The sequence below is a fragment of the Ambystoma mexicanum genome, chromosome 2p (assembly GCF_040938575.1).
Source record: "Ambystoma mexicanum isolate Mex_15411 chromosome 2p, UKY_AmexF1_1, whole genome shotgun sequence".
Classification (NCBI taxonomy): Eukaryota; Metazoa; Chordata; class Amphibia; order Caudata; family Ambystomatidae; genus Ambystoma; species Ambystoma mexicanum.
In genome coordinates this window covers 1,376,580,135-1,376,604,232 of record NC_090923.1, presented here as the reverse complement: position 1 = coordinate 1,376,604,232, position 24,098 = coordinate 1,376,580,135, and the positions used below count along the sequence as shown (strand labels likewise).

General features: G+C 49.3%; 1 protein-coding gene across 1 annotated transcript in view; it reads left to right on the top strand.

Moving 5' to 3' along the window:
• Positions 1–9,292: 9,292 nt before the first annotated feature.
• Positions 9,293–24,098, top strand: part of LOC138567510 (LITAF domain-containing protein-like) — a 174,375-nt gene continuing 159,569 nt past the window's right edge. The window contains exon 1 of the mRNA XM_069645776.1: positions 9,293–9,471. The gene's annotated coding sequence lies outside the window, so the exon portion shown is untranslated. The remainder of the gene's footprint in view (positions 9,472–24,098) is intronic.

Sequence of the window (24,098 nt, the reverse complement as noted above, 5' to 3'; positions counted from 1 at the left end):
CTTCCAGAGCTCAAAGCATTGGGTTTGTATCCGATTTTCTTCAAGGAGACTGACCGCTTGAGCTACAAAAATCGTGTGGGGAAACATCTTGGGATAGGTCCGATCTTCAATTGTTTCGTAGTCAGGACGTCGGGATAAGGCATCAGCAATTATGTTCTGTGATCCGGGGACATGATGGATGTGGAACTGGTACTGGGCAAAGAAGAAGGCCCAATGGGCCTGACGAATGTTCCTACACTCCAAGGATTGTAGAACTTGAAGATTCCGATGGTCCGTGCAGACCTGGACTGGATGTCTCGCTCCCAGGAGAAGGTGTCGCCATTCGGTGAAGGCTTGATGGATGGCTAACAGTTCCTTTTCCAGGACAGAGTAATGTGTCTCACTGGGAGTCAGAGTTCTTGAAAGATAAGCAATGGGGTGTTCCATCTTGTCCTCAAACTCTTGCTTCAGCACTGCTCCTATGGCATAGTTAGAGGCATCCGTCTCCACTATGAATGGTCGATTTATGTCGGGTTGGGCTAGGATGGGGGCTTGAGTAAACTCTGTCTTTAAACATTGGGATGCCTTGTCTTGAGGTGTAGACCAGAGAAAGGGAGTGTCTTTCTTCAAGAGTGCAATGATCGGCTGAACAATCTCAGAAAAGGTGGGTATGAACTTCCGGTAGAAATTGGCTAGCCCCAGGAAGGATTGAACTTGTTTCACAGAAGTGGGAGCCAGCCAGGATAATATGGTTTTTACCTTTGACTGATCCATATCAATTCCTTCTGGACTAAGGACAAATCCTAGGTAATGAACAGAGGACACATTAAATAGGCATTTCTCGGGTTTGGCTAGGAGTCTATGTTCACGTAGTCATTGTAAGACAGCCTTAACATGTTATTCGTGCCCTAGAAGGTTCTTGGAATAGATCAGGATATCGTCCAGGTAGACGATGACGAAGATGAACAGCATATCGGAGAACACCCTATCCATGAAACGTTGAAAGACGGCAGGGGCATTAGAAAGTCCAAAGGGCATTACCAGATATTTGAAGTGTCCAAAGGGTGTTCGAAAGGCTGTTTTCCATTCGTCTCCTTCCCTGATACGAATCAGATGATAGGCACCCCTGAGATCCAGTTTCGTGAAGATTACAGCTCCTCTCACCGCTTCCAGGATATCCGAGATAAAGGGTAAAGGGTAGCGGTCCTTGAGGGTGTATTGATTTAATCCACGATAATCGAGGCAAGGTCTAAGTTCCTTGGTGTCCTTCTTGGGAACAAAAAACAGTGAGGCTCCAGCTGGGGATTTCGATGGTTTTATGGTGCCATTTTCAAGGTTGGTATCCAAGTATTCTCGAAGGGCTCTCTTTTCAGGTTCGGATAGGATGAACATCCTCCCAAAGGGAATCACTGCTGAGGGTTCTGTGTCTATGGCGCAGTCTTCAGGTCTGTGAGGGGGTAGAGCCTGGACTATGGCAGTTGAAAACACATCAGCATAACTCTGATAGGCCTTTGGAACCGATACGATATTGGAAACCATGAGTGGAACTTGCTGATCTATTGATGGTTCTTTGGAAGGTGTCACGGATGATTCCAGGAATAGACAGTGAGACATACAAAACTCAGATCCAAGAAATAAGGATCCTGCTGCCCAGTTGATATAAGGATTATGCTTCTGTAACCAGGGCATACCCGGGACCATGGGATAATGAGCAGACTTAATGATGTCAAATCTGATCAGCTCTTGGTGATGGTTTATTGAAAGTTGGATCTCTTTAGTCTGCAAGTTTATAGGCCCTGAAGTGAGAGGTCTTCCATCGATCGCTTCCACCGGTTGCATGGTGCTTCTTGTCTCGTATGGAATGTGGTGACACGTAACCCAATCTTGATCAATGAATACTCCCATAGCTCCGCAGTCAACCAAGCCCAAAATGGAGTAGGTCTTATTCTTGGATGGTGATAGAAGGGCATGCACAATCACTAGGCTGTTTTGCCCAGGAGAGTTCAAGGATGGAATAGACGTGGAGCAAACATCTCTCTCCCGAAGCCTTGCTCCATCTAGGATCGGGAGTTGGCGTTTCCCGAATGCCGAGGAGGGGCTAGAGGGCATTCTCTAACCAGGTGTTTATCCGAGGCACAGTACATGCATAACCCCGTATGAATCCTTCTCATCCTTTCTTGCGGGGATATGGGTCCACGGAAGGCTCCTATCTGCATAGGTTCTGGTTCAACAGCTGACCCTGGATTTGTGTCAGTCTTGGAGGTAATCTCGAAGGATGACTTCGGGGGTGTTACTTTGGATTTCCTTTTTTCTGCCTTTCTTTCCTGGATATGAAAATCTATTTGCATGGCAAGGTCCAAAAGAGCCTGGAATGAGCTTGGGCGAGCCACTCTGGCCAACTCATCTTTGATCTCCTCATTCAGTCCCCTTCTGAAAAGTGTAAAACTTGCTTCAGGAGACCAGTGAGCTTCCTTGGTCAATTGCTTGAATCGGGTTACATACGTAAACATATCTTGGGATCCTTGTTAAAAGTCTAGCAGGCGCTCATGGGCACTATAGACCTGCTCAGGGTGGTCAAATATGTTTTTACGGGCTTGTATGAAACTGTCAGTCATCCAGGAGGGCATCACCAGAATTGACTAAGGGTGTAGCCCAAGTTAGAGCATTTCCGTAAAGGTGTGAAATTATGAAGCCAACCTTAGCCCTAGGGGTTGAAAAGTAGTAGGGCTTAAAAGTAAAGTGAACCAAACAAGAATCAAGGAATCCACGAAGGGTTTTTGTGGACCCATTGTATTTGTCAACAATACCGGCCAGCAATACACTTTTCTTTGTGGCAGAATAACGGGATAGAACTAATTGTTTGAGAGCAGCGTTTTCCACCTTTAAATTTTGTACCTCGGTCATTAGTTCTTGCATGCCACGCATGAGATCCTGAACAGCCGCTTCCATGTCGGCTTCAACTTCAGTCGTTTGGCGTCTCAAACTGTCACGGAATTCCCTCTTCCTCACCTGGGAGCGATCCTTGCAGGATTTCTTGGGCGGTGTCTTCTTACGCAGGGACCTGGTCTTGTACAAGCCGTGCGAGCCTCTTCTGGCTCAAGCGTGCGTTCAGAGCTCCCGGATTCAGACACTCCGGGATCCAGGAACAAAGAAGGTGAGCACACAGCACACGAGTCCGGGAAACAAGGAAGAAGGAAGAGGGTAATGGGAATGGAATTAGGAGGTCCAGGAACAAGGATAACAGTGTAGCGAACTACAAAGCACACGTCTAGTCGCTGCTTGCAGTAGCATTGAGATGTGCGGGCCCGCGGGGACCCGGCCTATTTGTAAATACGCTACGTCTGACGTAAAGACAAGGAAGATGTTGCACGTTAGAAGTCCATTTTGGGAGTATCCAGGAGTGCAAGCCCCGTTGTGATAAGGACCATGCGGTCCAAAAGAGGCGTGTTCTGTGGATCATGACAAGACCAGCTAGTGAGGAGTGAAACATCAGAGGGAAAGCAGATTGGCCGGGGAGGAGTGAAACATCAGAGGGAAAGCAGACCAGCTGGGGAGGAGTGAAACATCACAGGGAGAGCAGGCCGGACGGGGAGGAGTGAAACATCACAGGGAGAGCAGGCCGGACGGGGAGGAGTGAAACATCACAGGGGAAGCAGACCGGCTGGGGAGGAGTGAAACATCAGAGGAAGAGCAGACCGGCCGGGGAGGAGTGAAACATCAGAGGAAGAGCAGAGCGGCCAGGAAGGAGGAGCATGTGAGCAGAAAGGAAAGGTGAGATTCCTACTAAACAACTGCAGGTGCTATTCCTCTTTACATTAGAAAACTAACTGGTGGCAAGATTATAGAATGGTGGAAAGTCCCAGAGGGTGTCAGTGAGCTTGTATTTGGGCTAAACATTTCTACTATAAGAACAAGGACTTAGACAGTAGAGGATACTGTTCAATAGCACTGACCCAGAGTTACAGACCCCTGGCCTAGCGTGGGATTCCCAGGGAAGAGAGAGAGGATGGCAGGGGTGGCTCTAAGCCCCACAAATACAATAAAAACCCTTGCACTGTCCGTGCCACTCAGAATGGTTTCAGTGACATTTGTGACAACAGATTAAAGAAGGTTTTTAACTCGCTGAATCTGCCAGCCTTCCTCAGACCTCCACGCTGCCCCTCCCAGCTCGCAAACATGACCCCAGGACGTGTACAGTCAGGAAGCAGGAAAAAACTGAAGTCCTTCCTCTTTTTATGAAAACGTCATGCAAGTTGCCACTAAATCCTTCTAATTACTGCCTGTCTTGATATGCTTCTATTCAACATGTCTGTTGTCTGTTATATGTTTCAGCGCTGTGACACCTAAGGGCCAAAGTGCTATACAAATAAATAAAGGTGCCAATCAACATTCTCCTGGAGTCCAAATTTCTCTGTATGCTCCCAAGCCAGGAAGTCAGAACCCCACGAGCTATGGATCAGCAGTAATGCGCAGCAGCACCCACTTAAGAAAATGGGCCTGCACGACCCAAGAGCTGCATCCGTTTCCCCACCTTGCACGCCCCTTCCAAACTAACAAATTTCTTGGCCTAGATTTTATCTCATCCCCATTATTAATCTTAACATGCTGACTTCTCCCATTAATAATTTTAGCAAGCCAAAAACACTTAAAAGAAAACCCCCAAACCCGACAACGCATGTATATTCCTCCCTGTCAGGACGAGGTGGGGGGGTCTGTACTTCCGCTCTCTATATGGCAGAGGAAAGGCACAGAGGACCCCAGCCGAGATTCTCTGATATGGTAACGCTGGTCGAGCAATCAAGGCCTAGCTTCTCAGGAGGTGATGCGGGCTGGTTCTTAAGTACAGTGTATCCCCAAGCCCCCACAAAGGAATGTCCACACACTGTATTACTGAAAACAGTCTTTATATAATTAATATTCAAAGGTTATGTACACTTATCACAATAACGCACTTTGTGCTCCGGAAAATCAACAATGGTAAATATCTACAATTCTAAAGTGGTATCACTAATATTCGATTAGAGTGCATTCAACAAGGCTGTGAAAATGCCACACGGATCAATAGCAATAAAACCAGCAATAGAGAGAAGAGAGAAAGCAGACGGATGAAACAATAGGCAGACGACTGGTCCTCGCTACTGGACACAGCTCTGAGTGGAGATCCCCCCACCTGGGCAACCTGTAAAATAACGATAAATAAAACAAGCCCAGTCCATATGTTGTTCAAGAGTCTCGTTCTCTCCCACAATGTTTTACCCCCCCAATGTACCTGGTGGAGTAGAGTTCGTCGGCGAGGCGTCGACCGATCCTTCTGGAGTGACTCCCTTTAAGGCAGGAGCCACGGATCGTCGAGAGGCGTCGCGGACTCGGGGTTCGGTGTCGGGGAATCGGCGGCCCTTCTTGAATGTCGCCCCTTTCAAGCGGGAGACACGGGGCGCCGAACGTCCGACCGTGAACCGGGTAGAACGACGTCGATGAGGCAGCAGGCTTTGATCCGAGCGGTGCTCGTCGACGACAGAGCGTTGGCGTCCTGCAAGGAAGAGGCGTGCGGGGCACCTCGGTGACGATAGTTCTGGACCGCAAAGAGATGAAGAAGAACTGTGGCCCAGCAAGGGCGTCGAGTCGTCGGCGTCTCTGCGGTCTTTGGGTGGCGGGAAACCCACCGGTGGATACTCCTCGGCGCGTCGACGGTCAGGCCTTCTCCCACAGGAGACGGCACGGCGATGCAGACGAGAGCGTCCGTTGATCAAGTTGAAGTTCTTAGGCAAACGGGAGCACGGCGGCTCCGGTCGGCGACGGCGGTCGTCGACAGTGGCGGACAACAGTCCGGGTGCTTCGCTTTGGGATTCCTCAGCAGTCCCCGTATCGGGTCGGCAGCCTGTCGTAGGTCTGTCTACCAGGGAGCGTTGGCAAAGGTCAGCTGTGCACGATGGTCCCTCGTAGCTCGGGAAGAGGGCGCCTTACCAGGTCCTCTCTGGGTCAGTCCTTGGAGACACAGCAGCCTTTAGATCGTGAAGGAGAGCCACGGCAATCCTTCTCCTCCAGCAGGGCCTCAAGGTCAAGCGTCAGTTACTCCAGTTACTCGTCGTAGTGGACTTCAGCTTCTGAACAATTTCCAGTGGTGAGAGGTCCCCAGATATACTATTTGGTCTCTCATCCACACTGCTGGCACACACTCAGCAGCCAATCGTACAGAAGGGCATTCATGCAGTCGGTCAGCCAATCAGGCACGCAGGGCATTCAGGCCACTCTTCTCCCGCTCAGACACTCACAACAAGGAATGTGGATTGTGACAAGTACTCAGCCATTCAACTCTACATACTGCATTCAGTCCAGTTTCGGGCAGGGCTGTCTCAGTCTTTGTCTCTCATGGCAGAAACCAGACAGCCACAACACGGAGTGCATATTGGTCACACTCCCCATTCACCCAGGTCCCACCCACAGGCGGTACCCACAACATACAGTCAGCGGGAAGGCTCCAGTAAGTCTAGCTGGGCCTTCACAACAACACCATATACGGAACTTCCACCCAACAGCCAGTCAGGGGGAAGGGACAGAGTCAGGGCTTCCCAGGACTTTGGGAAAACAAGGTATCAGGCGATAGAAAGCAAGAGGCCACCGGGGCCATCTTGTTTCCTATCAGGAATCAACTGATTCCAATGGCAGGGCCGGGGTACCCTAAAATGGCGGATACCCAGCGCACCTGTCAACTTCAGCATGTAGCTGCCACCAGCCCATACCCGGCTCTGTGGGCCACCCACGGGTGCCCAAAAACATACACTAGGGGCACAGGGTTGCACCCCTACCCATGGGTGCCATAAGGGTATCCCATGGGTCTGTTCACCAAACCAAAAGAGAGAGCTGCACCGCCAGGAGTCCCGCATGGACTTCTGCGCGGAAAACACGACAGAACACACGATAAGAACAGAAAAAGGACAAGGATACGGAGGCCCTGTCCCTCCGATGCATTTCCAGCATCACACTCCCTTCTCCAGTAGCGTGCATCAGGACGACCCACGACCAATATTACGTGGCAACATTATCCATTCCGGAGATGCCAGTCCAGTCCTGGTTTGAATTTGCATTCTGGGACTTGTAGTTGCAATGGGAAATCCAGGACTAGCGGTCCCAGAAAGCAGAGTCATGAGGGGAGAAGCATCGACGGAATTGAATGGATGATATTGGCATGCTTGCACAGTGATTGCTTGATGCGTGAGGGAAAAGCTGCGTGTAGCAAAAGAAAGGGGCCTAAGGACAAAGCAATGATACCTAAGAGTGCTGCCCACCACACACGTGTTAATAGCACATTCTGATGACAAACAAGGCTAGTGTATTATTATCATAGCTACTGCACGTAGCCAGATTGGCCGATGGGGCAAGCGATGCTAGGCCCTGGCGGGGCATGGACCGTAGGATGGGGTACGTCACGCAAAGGACGCCCGCCGGCATGAGAGTGCGTCCTTAGCTGCTCCCTGCAGCCGAGGCGTCACTAAGGTATCACTGGACCTGCCCTGCCGCCATACCTGCCTACATTTGAAAATCTAAATTCCTGAGATGTATGCCCTGCCCACAGTCACACAAATCTCCGCCCATTTTTACATGACTCCGCCCACATGTCAAAAAGGTAAAATCGGTTGTAATGTGATGTGACGTCAGAAATTTGCAGTTCAAATTGAAATATGCACATTCCATTAAATTGCCTTTTCACAACCACCCACATTACATAGGACAAAAGGCATTCGCCTTCCATAAAATCAACACGTTAAAATGTGCACATGTAAACTCCAAGAACCAATACAAAGGTTTTCCCTGAATTTTGCAGTACCGAAATTGGACATTTCACCTTAGTTTGTCATCAGGTTGTGTAGTGCAGTGGTGAGCTGTCCAGCCTGCAAACCTGACGGCTGTGGTTCAATGGGGCTGGGGCCACCCTAACCTGGGCAAAAAGAACGAAAGCAAAAGAAACGCGAGTTCGCATTGAAAGTCGGCAAAAAAAAAAAAAAATGAAATGTGAAGTAAAATAACGGGCGTTATTAGCTTCACCTGCATTCTTATTGCCAATGTGCTGGAAGCGTTACAGTCATTGCTGCAGAGACAAAGGCACACTCAGGCAGGGAGTCCGCGGCGGCGCAGTCCTGCAAGCGTAAGAAAAAAAAAAAGCTATCAGTGAAAGCTGTCCCCCACCAAAATTCCTGAGATTCCAGGGTCTTTCCCGGAGACCTGGAGAAATGGTTAAAATTCCTGAGTTTCCGGGAAAAATCCGAGGTTAGGCAGGTATGCTCTGCCCTCATCTTGCTGCTGCATTGTGGAAAGCAGGAACATGCCCTGCCACCAGGTGTGCAACTAGACAAAAGAAGAGGGGGCTAACTCTTCAAATAATGAGGGGGTCTAACTTCAGGGACTGCTGGGGGCAAATTACTTGCGTGGGGGCATTAACTTCTCTGACATGCCAGCGCTGACACCGCATCGGGCTTTCAATTGTCTAACAATGTCTACATATGACGGCAGGTGCTGGCAGTGAACTGGCGGCTGTATATTAACTGGGCCGCCGTTGGCAGCGTTTATAGTCTGCGCCCTGTCCTGCCACACCTCGGTAGGTTGGCCAGGTGAGGTTGACATTATCCAAAATGTCGAGGGGCGGGCTGAAGCCCGGTCTGCCCAATGGTCGTTGCACCACTGCCTGCCACCTGTTGATTACAACAAATCAAAAAATAGGGAATTAAAAATACCGAAAAAAACTTTTTTTTTAATGGAGGGACCGGAGGAGGGGGGCTCAAACCCCACATACCCCCCTCGCTTTTAACCCCATCTTGAACCACCTCACACACGTTATAACCCCTTAAACCCACCATATATTTATTGCTCGGTATTTATTCGGTATTATTTCATTCGGGTTTTCTTTTTTTCGGTGTAATCACTGGCTACCCCTGCGGCCACCCATTGTGAACAAGCTGCCATTGTTGTTGCCTTCCGGCATCTTGCTATGTTCCTGTTTGTTGTCCCTCCGAGAACTACGCTACGACTTTCCAAACCATTGCCTGACACATGTATGCTGCGTCATGTGACTCACGTCCCACCAAGATATGCCCAGGAATAAAGCGGCCAAATGCCCCCGCGCAAGTCAGCCACCACTTGACAGGTTGTCCGGCCATATGTTTCAACTAGTGTCTGGGGTGTTTCGCTGACAAAGGAGGGGGCCAAATGGTGCATTGTACAGCCCGCTGTCCAGGAGCACACGTAGCAACGGGCCCGGGAACGGCACAGTGAGCAAAGTCGGACTGGATCACAAAATCGTTCGGCCATTGCCCTTAGGGGGCCAGCCAGAGCCTGCACCGCACCGCAATGAGGCATGAGGGAGGGGCTGTTGCTAACCAACCGGTTCAGTCAGGGAGGACCGGGAACAGGGTTTCCCTGCCCGCTGCGGCCCCTCCCAGCTTAGACTTGCTCAGAATCAGAAGGTGCGCAGACGGGCTAAGCGCGCGTAGTCCCACGGTGAGTACTCACAGAGCTGGCTTCTGCCCGGATTGCATCGGGCACGTTTTTTTTTTATACCGAATTACAATCGATATATCGGAAGCAGGTCCTCGAATAATATCCGTCCATGGCATACCCGTCTAAACCGCCTGGATGGGTTATTAACAACAATGCATTGATGCCTAGCTTAAAGTTTTCAAATGCTAAATGACAGTGGAAAAGGGTACCTTTTTGGGGTGTAGGCAATTTGGAGGGGTTTCGTCGCTTCTGATAACACAATATGCTTTAATGAATCGATTGATTGCGGGGGCGCTGTCGGTAACTCGTTTGCGTTGAGAGGGGCGCTGTCTGGCGGACAGGAGGTTACAATGGAGAATGTTTCCTCGCGCACACTGTGAGGTGCCTGGTTGGATCATTGCCTTAATGTGACTGCATGCCCCACGCCCTAGGCCTGGGGGCAGGGTAACGCATGTCTCTGATAATTGAAGACCTTTTTAGAGGGGCCGGTCAATCTCGTTTGAATTGGCAGAGCTGATGCTTCCACCCCGCGTCTCGGGAGGATAGCCCAGCGGCAACGCGCTCTCCTTGGACGTAAGACGACACAGGTTCGATCCCCGGGTCCGCGCTTAGAAACCGCTGGGTATTAAGCGTTATAAATAACACATCATATCCTTAAGGAATACGTTCATACCGTCGACCCCAGTAACTTCATAGTTTGACAAAATCCTAGCCGAAGTAAGGGACGGGGTCCTTCTCCTGGGCAGCCCCAGAACATAAATGCGACAAGTTTATATGGTATAGTCGCCCCTCTTATGTGTGGGGTGGGGGGAGCCTCTGTCTTGACGCCGGTTCAGATGGAGCTATTACCCGGAAAACGGGATTTATAGATTATTGGAATGGCTTTAGGTGAAATAATTTACGAACATTACGCTTCTAGCTCCTACGCCCGGCTCCACAATAAAACGAAGGGTTGGACCTGAGCGAAGCTGGCTGAGCCCGTGCCACCACCTCCCTCCGCCGCGCACCCCCGACCGCCCCAGGATTCGCGTTCATAGTGGACTTTGTTTTTCGAGCGGGCGTTGTGCCTCACCGCCCGGTCCTGATCAACCGAAAGGCCGGACGGACCGGCTAGGCGCAGCCGCAGGCACCGGGAAGTTAGTGCGCACGACCGCGCGGTCCCGGGGCTCAAACGCGATGCAGGTTTCCTCCGTGACTCTTCGTCTTGCGAAGGTTTGTTCTCTCGAGAAAACGTTCTAGCAGCCTCTTCGGCTGTACGTCGCGGGGGTGTTTAGCTTCATCTCCCGGTTCCAAAGTCTTAAACTGCGAACGCTTAAAAACGGAGGCAAATGAAGAGCTATGTTGCTAGAGTGTGGACGCTATGTCTAAATTGGGCAACGCAAAGGACGCCGCCGCCGCTGCTGCTGCTGTTGGTTTGATGGCTATTGGTTGAGACCGAGACTTGAGCGTGTGCTGGATACGTTTTAACTATTTTTAATCCGTGGTCGAAGTGTACGAAAAGAAGTAGTGGAAGTATGTTCCCTGCTGGCTTGCACCCACTCCCCACAAACCCCATCACCACGTCCCCTCCCACCCACAATACCCCCCCCCCCAAACACTTGCACCTGCTGCTTGAGGAAACGTTCAGTGCAGTGCACTGACAGTGCAAGTTTCAACTTCTTCCTACACTTTTATTTTAAAATGAAACCATTCCGGAACGGTTTCTTTTTTAAAGTAAAAGTATGGGAGCTGTAAAAGGTAATTTTAAAAAGTAGAGGAGCACTGCTCCCACTCACTTCGACCACTGTTTTTAATGTTTTTGTGTACACGCAATGCGAGCTGCTCCTATGTATGTATTTAAGTGGGATTGGTAATCGAGTGGGGTGGGGGCCCTAGTTAGGGGGTGTGGCCAAGGACACGTCACCTAACGAGAGCCTCCCCTTGATTAAGGGCGGGGAGGGCACAGCTGGTAAAAGTTGGAGCTGGGGCACACTGGGATTATTACCTTTGATGCACCCAGCCTCTCCTTTTAAACGAAAGAAGGGGCTTGTCACACCAAGAGGTGTGACGCCAATGTGCCCCAGCTCACACGCAGCAGGCAGTCTTTTCTTTCAAGCAGGCCACTTTAACCACAGGCTCCTTGAATGAAAGGCCTGTACTTGAAACAGGAGGAGGGCTGGAGGGGCCCAGTCTCTCCTCTTGTTTTCGAGTAACTAGTCATCACCCAGCATGATGCTGGGTGATGACTAGTTAGTTACTCGAAACAAAAAGGAGAGCTGGGCAGTCCAGCCCTCCTCCTGTTTGGAGTACATGGACATCGGGCAGCCCGCACTGCACGGTTACGCCTGCTGCTTTCAGCTGTCAGTACTTCGGTTTAGAAAAAAGAAAAGGTGTCTTTTTTTTTTCTAAACCGAAGTGCTGACACCTGCAAGCAGCTCGTGTAACCGTGTAGCCTCTACACAGGCTGCCTGAGGTCTCGGCTACCTGGGGCTAGTCGGGGGTGGGCCCGGGAGCCGTTTCTGGAGTCTGCCGGGGCCAGGTCCCGGCTGGCCCCGGCCCACTTAAAGCCCTGCCGTTGTCCATCACAATCGAAACCAGCCGGACTAGATCTACTCAAAACAAGGTTTTAAACTTAACCTACTGGCCAAAGTACCATCCCACTAACTCCTGTACTGCTTCATTGTGTAATTCTGTACATGTCTACTGTGTTCTTTAACTTGCGTCACTTGTACCCTGTACATTTGTCTCTGGTCCATGTGCCACTTTGTCAAACCCTTGTAAACGGGCTCACCACTTGTTCTCATATTTGTACTATTCTACAGACACCCTCCCTGGGACTGCCTGCGCAATTTGTATATATTCTGTAGTAATTTCTAAACGAAACTGACATCCCTCGTCTCTCCTTATCAATACAAATTGTCATTACTTCCGGGAAGTCTGGTCTCATACTTATTCGTAACTTGGATCTCTCTGCAGTTGTTGAGGACTAAAACTGTCTTTATGGCTGAAAAAGCCAATTGCACTCGTACCAGCCTCCATGATTGGAGGGTAATCCTCACGGTTGAAGCATCCTTCCACTTAAGTTGGGATCACCCAGTAACTCTGCCATGCATTGGGATGCCCCCCACCCCCCCACCACCCATGGCCCAACATAACTCACTCCTTGGAGATCCCCCATACTCACCTTTTTAATGGGGTACATCCCTTTGGAAGGGCTCATGAGTCACCTAATAGGAGTTGCTTACCACCCCACCGTTCCAATTTAAATGAAATTCTGTGGGTCTCACTTGCATAGCGATCGGTGCCTGATGAAGGCCATTCCCATGAATTTCTCCATGCTCCTATTAGCACTCCGTCTCGGTTGCTTGACAGCCTCCCCTTATCTGGCGCCACACCGTTGCCTTTATCCAGCCTACTCCACCCGAAACCCTCCATCATCCGACATGTGGTCTGACTTGTTTCAATATTACCCAGCGGGAGGCTTTGCCACAGTGTTGTGCTATCCTTGTCCTAGAGTGGCATCATCAGGACCTCTGGATTTGGGGCCCTCCACACTAAGGTCCCACTTAATTGTTTGTCTTAATATCTCTCATGCATTCGAGTGCACAACTTCTGTATTTGGTCCCCTGCCTCTCAACCTATGTCTACAGCCCCAGGTAGAATGTCTGTTGGGCAGAGAAGAGAAACAATAACGCCAGCTGGCATCAATTTTTTTTTTTCCAAATATGTTTTTATTGGTTTTATACAAGCAAGTTATACATTGTGGCATGTACATTGAGAATGCTTCAGTCGGCCTTGCCTTGCTTGTGAGTGCAAGAAAGAAAAACAAACCGAATACATGAACAGCAGTAGGTCAGAGAAGAAGACACAAGTCCATGGGGGAGGACAGGGCAGGGGGAGGGGGGGAGCTAATCGAGAATCGAGGCCCCTCTTCGAATTAAGAGCTCGGGGAGGCTGAACATGCTTTGGGGTCCTATTGGGGGGAGGCAATACCCAGTTCAAGGACTTTATTATTCCAGAACTACCTGCTCAGTTCTGTCGTAGGGAAGGCTTGGTGGAAACGCTGGAACGCCTACTAGTAGAATGCCCGAATTTGACATCTAGGAAGTACTTTTTGGAGACATTGATCAGGAATTTTTCTGGGAAAAATGTATCTGAGGTCAACACACACGTTTAGTGGTTTCGGCGATTCACTTTTTGTATAGTCTGAATTTGTATGAACATGTTCTTCTGGAGCCCAAAGGAAAGATTGATGTAGCGGTGAACATGAGTAACCTCTTGCGTTTTTTTCTTTCTTTTTATTCATTTTAATTGGGTTTTAAGTAAGACTGACGGTTGAATGTTATTTAATGTTCTAAGTAGTGATGATATGAATTGTATTTTATTTGTTGTTAGCTTTGTTTAACTTCTTACTAAGGCTGAATTGACTTTAACCAATAAACAAATAAAAAGAACACTCTGGAAGCTATCAAAAACATTTGATCCAGGCATACAAGAACTTTTTTGGCATAATTTAGTGCTAAACACTGTTCCTGCAATCTATCCAGCACGTTGGCCAAACGTTCCACTTGCCTGGACGCTTAAACGCAAGTCCCCTCGACGTGAGCACAGCCAGCAGACTACTATGGGTATGCTGAAACACCACTGCGGCAGAAGACATCCCAAAACTTAGCTGCCTGTGCTGGTAGAGACCTCTGTATAGACAAGGTTGTGATGTACCTGAAAGCAGGGTGAAGCATGACCTGATGGCATTCTGCATCTAATCCAGTTTGTGGAGTAACATGGCTCTCCACAAATCTTCAACAATGCCATCAATGGGGGACAGGGGGCTGTTGCATGGCCTTATTTTGGGAGGTGCATATCTACAACAATGCACACAGAATCATATTGGGCCTCATTACAGGTTGGGCGGTCTGGAATTAACAGTGGCGGTAAACCCGCCGCCACAGTTAATTCCGGACCGCCCGATCCCGAGTCCTGCAGGCGGGAGGTAATCTTCCCGCCAGGTCTGACCTGGCCGGTTGAACACCTCCCGCCTGCAGGCGGACGAGGAAACACCGCCACCATCACGAGTTGGTGCCGGTGTTTCCATGATCCCCATTCCCATTGAGTCCTGTGGGACTCAATGGGAATGGAGATTTACCGAATTCCGCCTCTGGGATTCCCAGGACACCAGGGTCATAATGCCCTGGTATTTCCGGGAGTCACGGAGGCGGAATGGTAATACGAGTCCGGCGGTAACCAGGCGGTTTTACCACCGCGGTTACCGCCGGACTCGTAATGAGGCCCATTGTCTTAATACTCCGTGGCAGAGAATTCCTCTCTTGAGAGGAGTTTGGACACATCCAGGTAGATGCTGCACAGCCATTAACAACCACTGGGGCTTCAGGGCTGTCTTACCCCCAACAAAGTTTCCTCACTGATTGGTTGCATGCCAATTGACGTCTTCTGCCCATGATGGGCTGCCTCCAAGAAGACCCTGTTGAGTGGGATTGGTTTGGAGCGCCCCCAAACCTGAAAATGCATATGTCGATGGAGGGCCTCAAGGCTTTGGAGTGGGTCATTCATTCCAATCACCAGTGTCTCTAACAGAGGAGCTGCCCCACTAGGAGGAAAACATAGGGAGTTTGAGGGGATACCACCCCCATACCTTGCTGGGGAGGATGGACTATTTGTGTTGTGCACAGGGTGATGGACGTGTAATGGCGGTGAGGTGAGGCGGTGGTGGCTGGTTGGCCTACAGGCTAAAGGCAAGAGCAGAAGCAGGCATTGGGATGGAGTCCACCAGTGAGTGTAGGGCAGTGCGCATCGGAGCGGAAGACAGCTTGTTTCATGGAAGATTTTTCTAAGGATTGCAGGACTGAGAGCTACTAGTAAATGTTAAAGGGCAAGGTGGCGTGAAGTCAGATAGCGAGAGAAACGTTGGGGTGCAACGCTGGTAGCGAAGCATATTCACTGTCCCCAAGCCTCTTCATGTATGTACTTCTAGGATGACTTGAAGGAAAGCGCATGCGCAGTATCGGGACGCGGCTGCCAGGCCTGGTGTAGTTTGTTTCCTACCTCTCCCAACCTCTAAACGGCAGTAATCGGCCCTTGAAGATCAATAAACCCATGACTCACTTGTCGCAGCGTGACTTGCTGAGTACCGGCATATCTGTTTCCATGATGTCGACGTGCACTTTGGCTGACCATGCAGATTCCATCCAGCAGCCATGACTCTGTAGATAAAGACTACCTCCTCATCTTTGGGGGAGGAGTAGGAGGGGCTAGCTCGCTTCGTCATCCTGGCACACCTTAAATGGAACAACCTTCGACATGTACCGTGGCGGACCCGATATGACACGGGAACGCAGTTGTGAAGCCTTCTCCCTGCACACTCTTGCATAATGATTGCTTGCCACATCAGCCACGTTTTATAGTTTGTGCCATTGGGTGGCACTTGCACCACCTATAAGCTGAAACAATTGCATTAGAGTGCAGATGGGGAGAAATGGCGTATGAAAAGGACACACAGCTGCTATGTGTTTGGTTATTTGCCTACGTATTGACTTCCCATGGCCATGCTAATTCCTATGGCAATTCCCACAGTTTCTGTCCTCCCCCCACGGAAACCACCTCCTCATGGGAACTCTTAGAGCTTCTTTTACTCAAGCCTTGCCATTAAACTTTGCACTCCAAGGGCCTCATTACGACCCAGACGGAAAACCATGGTGCTAGTAGAACCATGGTCCATGCCGGTAACTTACCGACTCCGCCATGGAGAAAGGGGGCATTACCACCCCATTACAAGGTTGGCGGGGCGGTACTTTCCCCTTCCTCCATGGCCCTTCCCCATTCCCATTTTTGCCCCATAGGGCTCAATGGTAATCCCTTAGCGCCAGGGTCGTAATGAGGCCCATTGCCTAATTTTAAAAAGGGTATCTGGTGGGTGTTCCTAGTCAGCAACCATGTTTGTTTTCCCATAGATGGCTCCTACCAGGTGCCTGTGGACGGTAAGTGTTTTTACGTGATGCTTACACCAAAATCGCAACAATCTAGAACCAAAACTATGAACCACCTCAAAATAGCTAAGAAAGCTCAGACAGCTTTGTATTGGCTCTCCCTCCTGCGGAAAGGCAAGCCCTTCCCCCTCGGGACAGCTTTATTTCCACCCTTCAAGCACTAGTCCTATCCCAACTGGATGGGGGCAATGCTCTCCTCGGAGGCCTCGCCATCCTCCAATGTGCCCCTGAGAAGTGTCTTACAGGCACTTGCACGCCCCAACAAGGTCTACACCAGTGGCTTCAAACTTTTTTGGCATGCCCCCCCCCCCCCCGAGCGAAATTTGGGCAGGCCGGGCCGCCGCAAAATGCCAAAAGTACAGTATGTATTGTGCACCGTCACCTGCTCCCATCACAGTCCCCGGGCTCTCCCCATCACACACCCTGGTCTCCCCCCACCCTGCTCCCACCACTATCACATTCCGAGGGCCAGTGGTGGCTGGTGAATTTTTTTTTTTTTTTGTAAACTCTTTTTATTGATTTTATAAAATAACACACAAACCATCCCCCCCTTCGCTCCCCCCCCCCCCCGGCAACAAGCTAAGTCCTTGCACCCTCCAATCCCTCTTAAACGAGATGAGAACAAAAAACAATAAAACACAGTCATCGCAAATCCAGAAGCCTCAGCCGCTGCGGACACCACATCACCTTATAATCGTCATTAAGGACTTGCAGTAGTTCCCCCCAGTCTGCTGCGAATCTTTGGGCCTTATTGTCCATGGCATAGGTTGCCCATTCCAAAGCCACTATCTCCCACAGTTTTCGGAACCAATCTTGTATTCTAGGAACTTCTGAGCCTTTCCATCTCTGGGCTATTAACTGCATAGCTGCCAGAGTCGTGATGACCATCGCTTTTCCTCTTCCTCTAGGTTCACCTGCCTCTGAGACCACCCGCTCCCCCAAGAGAATGTGCGCTGGGGTCCTGCCGGCCTTCAGTCCAAATGCCAGCCCCTGTGCCTCCCTCACCTCCCCCCAGAACGGTTAGAGCTTGGGGCAGTCCCACCAAATGTGTTCCGCGGAGCCCACCATCCCACATCCCCTCCAGCAGAGGTTCGTCACATTAGGAAAAAATCTGTTCAGCCGGGTCGGGGTATAGTGCCACCTGAACATAATCTTATACCACGTCTCCTGTAATTGGGACGCTCTAGCCAGTTTGGGGATCTTCCTCCACAGTGTCCCCCAGTCCGCCCGGCTATGGTGAATTTTTTTAAAGTGGTGGGGCATAACTGTTTCCTCCAAAAAATGCCATAGTGACCGAGCGAAGTGAGGGAACCGGAACAAATAAAAGGGGGTTTGTGGGATTTCCCCCCCCCGTGAATTTTGAAGGAGAAAAAAAAAAAAAAAAAAGTGTTAAAATGTCTGTACAGCATACTTTAAAAAAGAAAATGGGTAAATGGCCAAACAGTTTGCAATTGGTGCTGGGGGGGTCGGGGGGCAGGCCATGATAGATGTCCAGTAAAAAGATACCAGCCCTGTCCCGTGGGCCCCACTGGGCCTAACACAATCAACATGATTATGTGTGTCTGCACGGCACTGGGGTCCCCAGGGGGAAAGCATGGTATTTTTGACTGGACATCTATGATAGAAATCCAGTAAAAAAAAAATAATAAATACCATCCGTGTCCCCTGGGCTCCCCCTCGCACATACAGACATGCAGTGTCCAGCCAGCATTTCCAATGAACTATGCAAGGCTGGCGAAGCAAAACGCCCCAGCCTTGTATGGCTCAGTGAGCATGTGCGGCTGGAGGACTGAATTGAACTGAAATAGTGTTTCCCTTTGACGGTTCAGCCAGCCCGGGGCCACTCCCCCAGCTGAAAAAAGCAGCTGTGGGAGCGCTCACTGTTTCACTGGGCTGGCTCCTTAGCCCCTCCATAATGGATGAGGGGGGCCACTGGGTGGGCGCCCCCTCACCATTATGGATGAGCCGCCAGGCTCAGACTGGCCTATAGGGCAATTGGACAATGCCTGTACCAAAAAGGCAAAATGCTAGTGTGGGCCTGTCAAAATGGGCCACCTTTTTGGCCAGTGTGAGCCAGTTTGATGAGTTGCTTCACTATGCAGTTAGTCATTTTGACAATTGTTGCTGAATAAATATTCTTTAAATATCACACTTTACTTACATTTTAACACAAAGCACCCCCTTGGGTACTATTCAAAAAGTATGTGACTAGAGGATTGAATATCCATTTACAACTGCGGGCCACTTTTTCATTGTGGCCCGCAGTTGCGCTCGCAGCACCCTACAGGGGCGCGCCCCTCAGTTTGAATACCGCTGGTTTACGCCGATACGACCACATCACCCCTGCCCTCATCGATTTATCACTCGATCGCACTGCATGCACAACGTCTTGCTGCATCATCTAGAAGGCAGTCACCCAGCTACATTGCAGAGGAACTCGGCATCTCCGGCAGACAGTGCACCACCAGAAGCCAGGACATGTGCAGCCTTGAAATCCGCTGCTTCCATTTTGGATCAAATCCAAACAAGCAGTCATTGGGAAAACTTAAGCGGTTGCGTACAGTTTGCAGGTATTTAGCTATTGAATACAGGGATGTACGCAGACCTAGAACTAAACCCTGAAGGAAACAGAGCTGTCTCTAACTCAAAGCCCTAACTTGGAAATCCTCTTTGTTAGTACTTCGTCTGCTACATGGTCATGTTGTGTGTGGACTCTACCATCTGCATGACGTCACAGCTAGTGAGCTGTTCCCAATGGCATGCAGTGATTATATCGAATACTAACCGAATGAAAACATAATGAATGGAAAACAACTTATAACACATGTAGAAAAAAACTAAAAATGGGGTTGTGAGAGGGAATGGTGGTTTTGGGGCTAGGGAGAAAAGTATTATTTTAAAAAAATTGGGGTCTTTGGGAGAGCCCCCCAAAAACAATATTGTTTTTGAGATATTTTGTATTTGTTATTTTTTCATTAGCTATTATTTTATTCATTATTATCACATGTAAACGTTCCTGATTTTTCCACGGACCAGCAGTGCAGGTGAGTTATTGGATGCAATACACATATGGGGGAAAATACCTTGCACTTTGCTAAAGAACAATTACAAAAAAGCTAGCCCCCCTGCAGCTTTATGTTGTCACGGATGTGACGTCGCAGCAATGTACCAGGTTAAGACTTGGAAAATCCATATCCTGTATTTGGCGGTCCATTTTTAGTTTTGGCTATTAAGTGGCGCTGAAAGGGCTACCTATAAAGCCGAGCTATTGTCATTAGAGCTTTAGCATAAGAGCTTGAAACCGGGGCTTTGGATGCAGGTTTGTTGTAAAGCATTTCAATGCAGGTTGGCATAGGAGGATGGACACATGGTGGTTTGACCATTTAACGCTCATTGCTAAGTGAATGTATCAACATTTCCGCCCATTCCCACCCAATGTTCCTTCCACTCACACCTCCTTTTGCACTTGTTGGCTCAATTTCTACTGTGTGGTGGATTTGTCAGCCATTTTTACTTCCAAAATGGTGGCCGTCATCTGTTAATGTTGTTGGACTTGATTGATGCTTTAAAAAATATTTACCGTATCTTTTAGGTTCTGTTCCATGCATTAATGTATTTGGTTTTCCAACTAAAGAAGTTTTGTTAAAGATACGTGTTTTATAAAATGGCTGCCATATACTGATTTGTGGGTGGTGTAGTGTCTCCTGGTGTAAACACGACCTGATTGGCTGTGCAGATGATGTCAGGAGGATGCAATTGGTTTTGCAGTCTGTGTTCTGTACGGAGGGCAGCCATTTTCTTTCAGCATTTGATCACTCATGGCTGTGATCGAGGATGCAATATAATAATGCCCTAGGAAGATGGGCAGTGCTGCAGTGAAGCAAACCCCACGGGATTACCCGACAGCGCTGAATGAGGGCCACAAGAGTGAACCGACGCATTCATCTTTATTAGTGACAGCCACTTGTAGTCAAGGGATGTGGCCCAAGGAGGATGTGATAACTGGGCGAGTAATGTCCTGGGCTGAAACATTGGTTTCCCAGCGATAATCTCGTAGCAAAAAGAGTGAGGATGGTTTTGAAAGAAGGAAACTAAAATTAAGAGAACATTGTGAAAGCTGATTGTCGGCCCGCTGAACTATTGCGCTCGCTGTTGCCACTTGCATAGGGTGACCAGATTTAAAAAGTAAAAAACCGGGACAGGACAACTAACATAAAGGTAGGACTAACTCTTGAAAGTGGCTGTCAAGGCACTACGCTTCCGTAGCGTTTGGAGGAGAAGGGGGTTTAAGTGTTCGTGTTCAAAGAAACACACATTCTAATTAATTTATCACAAACTAACACTATCTTAAGTTGTAAAATGCAGCATTTCTTCTGTCTGAGATTGTGCATTCCTGCCGGTCAGCCATGAAGACCTACTACCAAAAACCGGGACCACTGCAGTGTCCAATGGGAACATAATCTTGAGAAAGGGGGACAGAGCAGCAAAAATCGGGACAGTCCCGGCAAAACCAGGACGTCTGGTCGCCCTACACTTGCATAACACGCGATACACAACACACTCTCCCAGATGTGAGGCCATTTACGAGTTAAACTAAGAATGCTGCACGTTCGGCTCTCTTTCCACACAGAGAACAATAGATAAAGCAAGAGGCCAGCAGTCAGTCAGCCGCACTACTTTGGGTCACTTACCTGGAAAGTGTTCCTAAAAAGCAAGTTGGAAAGCACGGGCACCCTGTTTTATACAAGTCATGGGTTATGGGCAATCACTGGTTCCCTAAAACGGGAAGTGTTTATGAAAATGCTATTTAAAATCTAATGAAAAGACCAGAGGTCCTTACGCCAGATAATGCACGTGCTGAAAAACAATTCTAAAACAGCCACGTTTCCAACGAGCATACTTTGAGAATACTTTATATTGGAACGGGTGCTATGTATTGGCAGCGTGATGCAGAATATATAATATATATGTATAATGAAACTTTACACCAGAGGATAGAATAGCCATGTGCGGATTCAAAACTTTCAAACTTGATCTATGGACCTGAATTGGAAGTCCTGTGCATTTATTTTCGATGCACCATTTTCGAACGCCATATTTGGTGACCTGCTGTAAGACAACCCGAATCCTGCAAAGCTCGTCCAGCATGCGTGTTCCTACTGTGCACAGTTGCCTATGGGGTGGGAGGAATTGTCCACCCCAGGCTATGCAATGCGGGAATACACGATCCCAACGATACAGACGGGGGTCAGCAATGAGCCGCCAGTCTCTTAAGCCGTGTCTTGCATTCGATCTGCCCATGCACAGGGCAGTTCCAGTTGTGGGTTTTGCACTTTTGGTAGTGCATTCCTTTTTCGTCTTCAGTGTTTGCGGTGGCAACCACCAATTGCCAACTATTGCACGGTGGAGGGTCATGGTCATGGGCTGGACTAAGCACTGCAATCCCAGCTCTGCATGCTGTAAGTATCTTCCTGCATGCAAACGAGGCTGCATGCTGTAAGTATCTTCCTGCATGCAGACGAGGCTGCATGCTGTAAGTATCTTCCCGCATGCAGACGAGGCTGCCTGCTGTAAGTATCTTCCCGCATGCAGACGAGGCTGCATGCTGTAAGTATCTTCCTGCATGCAAACGAGGCTGCATGCTGTAAGTATCTTCCTGCATGCAGACGAGTTTGTGCAGAACAATAAGCATATCGCAGAATGTTGCAGAGTTCATGCCACGCATGGTGGGAGCACACGATTTGCCATTACAGTACAGCTCTGCCCTTTCTTCTGCATCTGCAATGGCTATTTGGCCACAGGATGTCAATGAAAACCCGCAGGAAGAGGGTCACCACGTGGAAGAAAGCCCAGGCCCATGGCAATTCCACCGCTCATTGGAAGACCTTACCAAAAGTCAAAAGATTATCAGCTGAGGGTTAGAAGCCTGGTGTATGGTGGTGATTGGAGCTGCCATGGTCCCAGCTCTAGGCATGCACCCGTCGGAGGAGTCGGGCTGCGTCATTATCGCCATAGTCGCGTGCCTCATGTTTACCTCAGGGCGGCCATGTTTGGTCGCAAGGGACCGCTGTTTTTGTTTGTCGGCTGCCTGTGCGTACCTTCCTCTCGCCATCCTTCCTTCCGTGAACACATGTAACGCATGGTTTCCGGGTTCCCAATGTAGGCCCTTTCCATCTTCCAGCTTGCAGTCTGTCAGGTGTTCCGGCCGCTAGTGCCACGAAGCACGAAACCCCAGCCAGGGTGCTAATTTCACTCGCACCCCCCCCCCTCCCGATCTCCAGCCTGCCTTCAGTTGGATCCACAATCCGTTTTCAGGTGCACGACCTGCATCTTTCCAGTGCCACCGCATGGCTCATGCTGCTGTTCGCCTCCGAAAGTCATCCATTAGGCTGCCCATTGCCATGTACAAGGTCTGGCCATAAGATAGCTCAGCGGGCAATTGCATCAGTATGCAAGCTGTAGATCATATGATCAGATCCGAAAAGCCAACTTTGTTTCTCTTTTGTTCCCTTTGCTAGCACTTTACTGTATAAGGCCTCCGCTCATTTACTCAATATTTCTCTTCTGGCTTTGGGTCACTCTTTGCCGTCCACTGTCTCTTTCTCGGTGTGATTCTCCCTCGCCCTCCTCCTCCTCCTCCTCCTCCTCCTCCGCAGCACCCTGACTTCGTCTCCTCATTTCTCTTCTTGCCTCTCTTCAGGAATCTGCAGCCTGCGGCTGTCCGTGTGTTTTGTGTGCCGGTTGCAGTCTGCTGCTCTATCTACATCCTAACCTCCCTGTATGTATGCATGGCTGTCTTCCTCTGGGCACCCCTCTTTCTATTATCATCTCCCACAATCTCCCTTCACTCGTCTCTATTTCTTCCCTCGGAGTCCTTTCTCTCTGCCCCTGTCTTTCATCTCTATTGCATTCGCCGCCTGCTCCCATTTTAGCTCTTATTTTCACATTCTTACCCTCTCTCATTCTGTCCCCCCTTTCCTCTTTTATAGTGTCTGTATTGCACCCCCGTATCCCCCTTTCTTACTCTCCTGTTTCACATTCTTATCCTCTCTCATTCTGTCTCCCCTTTCCTCTTTTATAGTGTCTGTATTGCACCCCCGTATCCCCCTTTCTTACTCTCCTGTTTCACATTCTTATCCTCTCTCATTCTGTCTCCCCTTTCCTCTTTTATAGTGTCTGTATTGCACCCCCGTATCCCCCTTTCTTACTCTCCTGTTTCACATTCTTATCCTCTCTCATTCTGTCTCCCCTTTCCTCTTTTATAGTGTCTGTATTGCACCCCCGTATCCCCCTTTCTTACTCTCCTGTTTCACATTCTTATCCTCTCTCATTCTGTCTCCCCTTTCCTCTTTTATAGTGTCTGTATTGCACCCCCGTATCCCCCTTTCTTACTCTCCTGTTTCACATTCTTATCCTCTCTCATTCTGTCTCCCCTTTCCTCTTTTATAGTGTCTGTATTGCACCCCCGTATCCCCCTTTCTTACTCTCCTGTTTCACATTTTTATCCCTATTCTGTCTCCCCATTCCTCTTTTATAGTGTCTGTATTGCACCCCCGTATCCCCCTTTCTTACTCTCCTGTTTCACATTCTTATCCTCTCTCATTCTGTCTCCCCTTTCCTCTTTTATAGTGTCTGTATTGCGCCCCC